An 8,785-nucleotide genomic window follows, 5' to 3' on the forward strand; every position below is an offset into this window, starting at 1 on the left:
CAGACCTCACTAGATTAGCCTCAACACCCAACTAAGCCGGGATTACCTAAAGTGGGATTCTCAAGCCAACATTTTTAAATCATCAGGGAACATGATAAGTATGTCAATTTATGAACCCCAATCCAATCTATTGAACAAGAAACATCACTAGGGGTTGGTACCCAGAAACGGGCAATTCAACAAACTTATCATGTGATTCCAAGACATGTCAAAGCTCATGAGTCATTATCCTTAAATACCACATACCCCTGTCCATCAGTAGCTGAGTCAGCTTTGAATCCAGGTCACTGTGACTCTGTCCTTGTTACCCCAAGTATGGTTGCAAACAGCAAGATCATCAGCTTCAAGCAGGGCCAAAGGGCAAAGTCTGTACCTCACACTGCAAGGTGAAGAATTCTAATCTAACAGTATTTTAGAACACAAAAGAGTTTTGTAATAATTAACTGTAATAACATTTTTACTCTGGTTAGCTGTCTTATATGTAGTAAAATAGAACTTCATGCTTATTGTACTATTGATTGCAATCATGTGGGGCTTATGGTTTGCTGTTTAGTTTAAGAGAGAAACATAGATGGAATACATCCTCCACTCCACACTATTCTGCAAACCTAGTCTAGGGGCTCCTTTCCAAAGTCTGTCCCATTTTAACAATATTTATCCTAAAAGACTAATTCACAGTTGACCTCATGTGACATTATAACATTTACTTCCTTAGATTTATTTTTGCATATGTTGCTACTTGTACTAGATTGTAAATCTCTTGAGATCTTTTTAAGAATTCAAATGGTGTTTTCAGGAGTAGGTATAAATAATAAATAAAAAAATAAAGTGATTAAATAAGACTTAGAGTAAGGATTGAAGTGATATTGCTTTTTTTTCTTTTTTCAAAACACAAAGATATTTTATTTTTAATTAAAATTAAGTCATTTTTTTTTCCTGAAGCTGGAAACGGGGAGAGACAGCCAGACAGACTCCCGCATGTGCCCAACCGGGATCCACCCAGCACGCCCACCAGGGGCGACGCTCTGCCCACCAGGGGGCGATGCTCTGCCCCTCCAGGGCGTCGCTCCGCTGCGACCAGAGCCACTCCAGCACCTGGGGCAGAGGCCAAGGAGCCATCCCCAGCGCCCGGGCCATCCTTGCTCCAATGGAGCCTCGGCTGTGGGAGGGGAAGAGAGAGACAGAGAGGAAGGAGGGGGTGGGGGCGGAGAAGCAAATGGGCGCTTCTCCTATGTGCCCTGGCCGGGAATCGAACCTGGGTCCCCCGCACGCCAGGCCGACGCTCCACCGCTGAGCCAACCGGCCAGGGCCATTTTTTTTTTTTTTAATGGAGCAGTTTAGGGACTAAGTTTCTTGTGTTGTCTGAGGCAGGGCCAGACTTCTCTTCCTTGAAGGCCTTTTGCAAAACACAGGGGCCAGCATTCACTGGCCTCAGTGTTTATCCCTTACCCCATCCCCATACATACCCTGCCATCTGTAAGTGCAGCACCCTGGGGACAAGTGACAGGGGCTACAGAGCATCCAGGATGTGGTGACTAGCTCTTGTCGCTTTCCTAAGATCAGCTTCTCATTATTCGCGTACATGTCTTTCTTTTTTTTTTTTTTTTTTTTTTTCATTTTTCTGAAGCTGGAAACAGGGAGAGACAGTCAGACAGACTCCCGCATGCGCCCGGCCAGGATCCACCCGGCACGCCCACCATGGGGCGATGCTCTGCCCACCAGGGGGGGCGATGCTCTGCCCATCCTGGGCGTCGCCATGTTGCGACCAGAGCCACTCTAGCGCCTGAGGCAGAGGCCACAGAGCCATCCCCAGCGCCCAGGCCATCTTTGCTCCAATGAAGCCTTGGCTGCGGGAGGGGAAGAGAGAGACAGAGAGGAAAGCGCGGCGGAGGGGTGGAGAAGCAAATGGGCGCTTCTCCTATGTGCCCTGGCCGGGAATCGAACCCGGGTCCTCCGCACGCTAGGCCGACGCTCTACCGCTGAGCCAACCGGCCAGGGCACGTACGTGTCTTTCTTGAGTTTACCTGCCACCAGCTGCTCAGCTCCCACTGCAGACTTCAGCACCAGCTCCTTGACCTGTGCATCCAGTTTCTGCATTTTGCTCACTTTATCACACAAGTCAGAGCCTTCTATCTTCAGCCTGGACTACAGCAGCACAATCTCACTGTTCAAAGCCTTGTGTTTTGTCTCCAGGTTCTTCTTGCCACTGTTGAGAGTGGACACATCTCGGGACTGCTTATACCTATTGACAGTCTCATCAAAGTGATGGTAGAGACCTATTCTCTTATTGACCAGGGTCAAGACCTGCTCTGTGATGCATGCCACCTTCATCCTGGCTTCCACAGCTGGATCCTTTGTGATAAAAAAAGTCCAGCCTGACATAGATGATGACTGTGAAGAACAAGATGTAGAAAGCAGCCACCACCAGCAGAGGCTCCTGGAGCATGAGCACCTGTTGAACATGTAATGCACCACGACATCCTGAATGTGCTGCTCTACCAGGTTTTTTTGTAAGCAACAATCACAGGGTGGCCAAATGTGTCCAGGTAAGTATAGTGCAGCTCATCCGAGGCTCGGCTGATTTCATAGGGACTGTCAACTTGGATGTTCCTGACTCCTTCAGGCAAGATGATCTTCACAGTCAGAGAATCTATTCAATATCACTTGCTCATCAAACACATGGTCCACAAACCTCATCTTCAGTGCATAATGGCCACTCAGATTATAAAGGTACTCATAGCTTGGGAAGTTATAGCCAATGATATAATGGGTCTTTCACCCTCCAAACAGAGGGAAATGAGGATGGATTTCCATCTCTACAGAGTCATCCAAAATAAGGAGGTGCTGGTAGACACAATGCCAATCTCATCTCAGTAATAAACATTCTGGGCAGCAGCAGGGAGGAAGGTCTTAAAAGAATGAATAAAAGTTATGCCACTATCTGGCTGTTTCTTGTAATTATAGTGTAAAAAAAGCCCCTTAAGAACAGCCCCTGTGTGCTTTCAGTCCACATTTCTTCCACAGCAATATTACCCCAATGAGAGATCTTGATCACTCAGGTCATGCTGGTAATAGTAAGGAAAGGGCTGTTGTTCTCATAATGTACTTTAAAAGTATTCTGACTAGAGGCAGGACATCTCTGAAAGGTCCATAATCCAGGAGGTCCTCATATGGCGTGGGGTTCCCCAACTTAGTGTAGATCTCCATATTTCAAGGCAAGCTTCACACGCATTGTTTGTATCTTTGTTGGATACGGAGAATAGAAATAATGGTTGCCTTCAAATACCACAAACTGTTTCTCCGATTGAGTGATCTGGATTGGATATGGCTGTAGCACATGGATATTGACTGTTTCCACAATGACTGAAATCTTGGTCCCAAGATTGAGAGCAACTTGGGTCTTGATCATAAAGAATCTCCCACTTTTACCCTTAATTTTGGTTTCTCTTACTTCCAGATTGATCTCTTTCTTATCTTCTCTCTTCACCAGCACACCGAGGTGTGCCAGTCGGTTCTCGAGCTCTGGCTCCAAAGCCAGAAGGTGGGAGGTGGAACTGCCACCCAGGTGTGCCAGGACCATCTCGGCAGTCACCTTGGCCAGGTGGCTGCTCAGATCAACTGTGCAATTCACGTCCTTGTTGACCAACAGCAGTTCAGCGGCAGAAGCACTGCCTGGCACCTGGGCCCAGGCCCAGAGCAGCAAGAGCAGAAGCAGTGGGCAGGCACAAACTTCCATGACCCGGACCATGAGGAGTCACACTGTGATATCACTTTAATAATACTTCTTTCTAGCCACCTATGACCTAACCTTGCCCAGAATGCTGGGGTTTGCCACTGAAGGATGAAGGTTCCCAGGGCTGTTGGCCCCATCTATGACACTGTGGATGAGCCTAGGGTTTTCTTCCAAGAAGCAGGTAAACTGATTTCATTTGCACAAGGGCCACTTAGCTATGTATCGCCTGAATAGTCAGGTTTTTTATTCTTCCCTCGAAGATCTCTGTTGTGGGTGTTGATAGTCCTATTTTCTGCTGGTTTGTTTAATATATAGTGTTTCCTTTATTCCTCCTACCTCAAAGCCCCACTCATATCTCAGGCTGGGACCTACTCCTAATTTAGAGCTCTCTTTTCTCCTTTTGCCAACTTCTATTATGAATCTACCTTTGCCACCCAGCTTAGTGTATCCCAAGGTTCTCTTTACCATGCCACAGTCGCAGAGCTCCAGGGAAAAGCAACCTGGTCTCATCTCTCCAGGCAGAGGAAAACAGAAGCTCCATCTCCACACATGCTGCAGATGGCTTTTCCAGTCTACGTGAATCATTACCAGCTAGAAGCAGTGGTCATTGGGACTTGGACGTGAGCTGCAAAGTATAGAATTGTGACAACAATTCCAGTGCCATGCGGACTTTTCCTGGATATGGACTTTTCCTGGAGTCCTGCTCCTTGTGACATCTCCTAACAGACTAAACTAGGGTTGGGTTGCATTTTTCAGGGATTTGGAATGGTGATGGTGCCAACTTGGACTTGGTGAACATGTTAAGGACACTATCCTTTTATGCTTTCTTGCTGTATTGGCCAAGAGTTTGCTTAAAGGCTTTAATCACTGTAAAAAAAAATAAAAGACTGGATAAAGAAGATGTGGCACATATACATCATGGTATACTATTCAGCCACAAGAAATGATGACATTGAATCATTTACAACATAATGGTGGGATCTTGATAACATTATATGGAGTGAAATAAGTAAATCAGAAAAAAACAAGAACTGCAGGATTCCATACATTGGTGGGACATAAAAACGAGACTAAGAGACATAGACAAGAGTGTGGTGGTTATGGGGGGGGGAGGGAAGGAGGGAGAGGGGGCGGGAGAAGGGGAGGGGCACAAAGAAAACTAGATAGAAGGTGATGGAGGACAACCTGACTTTGGGTGATGGGTATGCAACATAATTGAATGACAAGATAACCTGGATATGTTTTCTTTGAATATATGTACCCTGATTTATTGATGTCACCCCATTAAAATTAATAAAAATTTATTTAAAAAATAAATAATACTTCTTTCTGTGTGTTCATCATGATGGAATGAAAAATTAGGTAGGAGGACACTGACCATAGGCCACTGAGATGTAGTAAAGTAGCAAGGTCTATGGGCAACTGAACCTTTTCTTTCTCATAAATGAACAGTCTATTAAGTATGACAAAATCATTTTCAAATTCACTTATAGAACTCCCAATAGGGTGAGGTTGCAGCTCATCTATTTTTATTTCTAATATGAGACACAACTTCTCAACAATGGTCTAATAACTCAACATGAGATGTTAGCAATTTTTGTCCTTACTGTGGTAGAAAATGTTACTGTCAAGCCCCCCAAAACTCATGAAATTCTCATCTGAGTAGAATATTTTCAGAGAATTTCTCTGATAATGTTTAACACCTCTTGTTATTATTTAACTAAGAATTATTAAAATGTTTAGAGTTTATTACCTCATGTTATTTAAAGGTTTTATTACTCTAATCATAACTAGGGTTCAAAATAGATGGTGATACTACTGAATATGTTACATCATATAAGTATTTGATATAAAAGTAACTATAATATTTGTTTTTATTTGTTTGTTCTTTAAGTGAGAGGGAGTGGCATAGAGAGACAGACTCCCACAACCTCCCTAACTGAGATGCACCAAGAAATCCCCATCTGGGACCATTGTTTGAATCAACTGAGCAATCCTTAGGGTTTGGGGCCAACATCTAAACTTACAAATCCACTGGCTGTGGGCAGGAAAGAGAGAGGGATGGAAGGGAGGAGAAGCAGGTGGAAGCTTCTCTTGTGTGCCCTGACCGAGGATTAAACCCTGGACATCTGTATGCCTGGCTGACACTATATCCACTGAGCCAATCCGCTAGAGCCTGCTTGCTTTTCTTTTTTTTTTTTTTAACTAAAATTACTAGATGTCAAAAGTGAAAGAACTCACAATGATGAGCAAGGTTAAATCTGTTACATTTCATACAAGGCAACCCAGATTAAAGAACAGGTAAACTAATCCACTGTCAGGGTCAGCTAAGGCTAACCATTTATTCATTGTTTAATCAGGCACTTATAGTGTGCCACAAAGTGTGCCCAGAGAGAAATTGGACACATTCTTTAAAAGGAAGATCAAAATAGAACTCTGACTTAAAGACACACATTTCTCAGTCCCAAGCATATCAATAGTAATTAAAATAATAATACTGTTGTTGAAAACAATTTACTTTGGACTTAAACCACATACAATAGTAAAACCATAAAGAGAACTTTTCCCAAAATTGAAGACCCTATTCATTTAAAGAAACCTATTGTGTTCTTAAATATTCTAAAGACTATCTAAGACCATAGATGCAGTCTTTAAGAAGGTATAGCAATAAAGTTACATGTCTGGGAACCTGTGAGGGCAGAATTCAATTCCTATATCATGAATGAGTGGATGAAACTCACAGTGAGTGGAGGTGATGAATGGTGTTGTTCCCTGGTTCACTGTCTCACTGACAGAGCTGGACGCACATGGCCAACATTCATGCCCACTCTCATCAGGAATTTGTATGCATGGCACTCTTCCTCTTCCTTCAGACAAAGCAATACACGTGTTGGCAACATTTGATTTGAATTAACTCACAGTGAATGAGAAAAGAATAAAGGGCAGTACCTGAAAGCTTGCCAACATGTAAGAAGTGAAAGAGAAAAAAGCCTCAAATAAATATGTTTTCTGGTTATCAGTCCCTTTGTCACTACTACTCCATGATAGTTAAAGTACTTAGACATCATAATCCGTCTTTGTGTACCAGTTTGCATTCCTGTGCTGTGTTTACTATTTTATATAAATTAATCACAACATACATTAGATGTGTCCTTCACTGCTACCCCAATTCTTCAGCTACTCAATAAGACTTGATTCATGAATTTGAACTTTTTCTCTGTAACATAAATAGTTCAAAAAAAGAGAAGGTTTTAAATAAAATCTAGTTAGCTACAAAAGTAGAATTATCCTGGAGGAACTGGAGCCTGCTGAAATGTCAACACAGTTTCAGAACAGTGATTTTACTTAAACTTCCTTACATTGACATATTGATCAATTACACATAATCTTTGCAATTTACTCAATTATAAATCCCTGAAGATAGTCAGAGGCAATGCTAAATCATCCCAATGAACTAGTAGAAGTTTGTTGCTTACATTTTAAAATATTTGAAGGAAAGTAATCTGCCATTGTTCAACCCAAGCATTTATAGTTCTAACTATAACTTCAGCTGTGCTCAAGAATGGATTCAGTCTTTCATGGCTTTGGTTTTGGAGTGTTGCGAAAGTCCCCTGGTATACAGAGGTCATGGCTTCTAACATGAGGCATGAAAACAACTTGTAACTCTGACATCTGGTGAGTCAGAGTGGGTCAAGTGAATATTAAGCAGAAAATAAGAAAGCAAAATCTTTGAAAGTAATTTTTTCTTTATTCTATAACTTGGACAGTTTGTTCCCAGAAAGAGAGAAAGACACAAAAAGTTTAGATTAAGGAACTTGATAATTAGATTGACCTGGGCTCTAATATAAGTTATAATATATATAGCAATATTAAAACTCTATGCCCCCCTAGGCAAATGGCTCAGTTAGAGCATTGTTTTGAAAAACAGAGGTTGTGAGTTTGAATCCCCGGTCAAGACACATATAAGAACAGATCAAAGTTTCTGTCTCTCTCCATTCCTCTCTTACTAAAATCAATAAATAAAAATAAAAAAGAATAAAAAATTTATGCTTATTATTTGTTTTTCATATATTGATTTACTTCTTAGTACAAGGAGAATGAACAATTGTATCTTCCATTAGGGATTTCTGCAAATATTAAAAATCCTGACTACTGATTATTTAGTTTAGAGATTGACACATGGCTAGAATGTGGGAAATGGCCATATTTCTGTTGTGGTTGTTTGAGTTCCTCTATTTTTTGTTGTCTTTATTATAATAATTTATCAGTTAGACATAGTTATATAAAGTAATGGTTGGGGAATAATGGATGAATGGAGTATTTTGGACCTATTATCATTGAAAATAATAATAATAATAATAATTAATAATAAACTACTCAATCTAAAGAGTAATGGATACTGAGCTCACCAGAATGCTTGTTTTTTTTTTAGACTTTGTAAAAGATACAGTGGTCATTTATTCTACCTGACAGCTTTTGAGCCAGACAGGCATGGGTCTGGCCAACCTTTACCAGCTTCTTGTGTAGCACAGTATATATATATTTTTTAAATCACTATAAAGTAAAACTAGAAAAATATGACTAGATGGGTCTAATGCATCAATATTTATATCCTGGTGATACCATTACAATATTCTTTAGCAGATAACACTATTGGAAGAAATGGGTGGAGTATACATGGGATCTCTCTGTATTATTTCTTACAACTACAGTAATATATACAAATATGTCAATAATTAAATTAAAAATGTCTAAAACACTATTTCTAGTCTCATATGCTTTTTTTTTTCCTCAGGGACTTACCACTCTCCACCAAGAGGCAGAATAGAGTCCACTTTCTCTCTCCATGAAGAAAAACTCTGATTGCCCTGCTGAGCAGAGTGCCACAGAGGAGGCATTCTGTGAATTCAGAGATGTGTGGATTCTACCTTAAACTCGCTCAGAATTCTTGCCCTTTAAACCAATCATTGTGGTATAAGAAGGCTCAAACATCTCATGCTGAGATAAAATAAGACATCCAACTCACAGTCAGCATCTACTGTCAGACACCTG

General features: G+C 41.2%; 1 pseudogene; it reads right to left on the bottom strand.

The window, feature by feature from the left end:
• Window positions 1-1,510: 1,510 nt before the first annotated feature.
• LOC136378517 (dolichyl-diphosphooligosaccharide--protein glycosyltransferase subunit 1-like) lies at window positions 1,511-3,736 on the bottom strand (annotated as a pseudogene).
• Between the last annotated feature and the right edge of the window lie 5,049 nt (window positions 3,737-8,785).

The sequence above is a fragment of the Saccopteryx leptura genome, chromosome 7 (assembly GCF_036850995.1).
Source record: "Saccopteryx leptura isolate mSacLep1 chromosome 7, mSacLep1_pri_phased_curated, whole genome shotgun sequence".
NCBI lineage: Eukaryota > Metazoa > Chordata > Mammalia > Chiroptera > Emballonuridae > Saccopteryx > Saccopteryx leptura.